Below are 275 nucleotides of genomic sequence, written 5' to 3' on the forward strand. Positions count from 1 at the left end.
GTTTATATTTAAACATATCAAACAGTTTAAATCTAAATAACTGTGAATTAAATATCTATTTCAGAACGATAAGAGATACTCCACTGTTTTTTACAAAAATGGTTAATATGCTGAATGTTATTTGTAATTATTTAGATGTTGATTTGATATATACAGAAATACCATTCATTGGTTCAACACCATTGTGTGTCAGTAAATTGTTGAACAACAAATTGCTTAGATTAGGCAATTCGAAAAAATATTTTGTCATGTAAAAATTCATTTAAAGTTTAATG

The sequence above is a fragment of the Entamoeba invadens genome (genome assembly GCF_000330505.1).
Source record: "Entamoeba invadens IP1 unplaced genomic scaffold scaff_1105074726351, whole genome shotgun sequence".
NCBI lineage: Eukaryota > Evosea > Mastigamoebida > Endamoebidae > Entamoeba > Entamoeba invadens.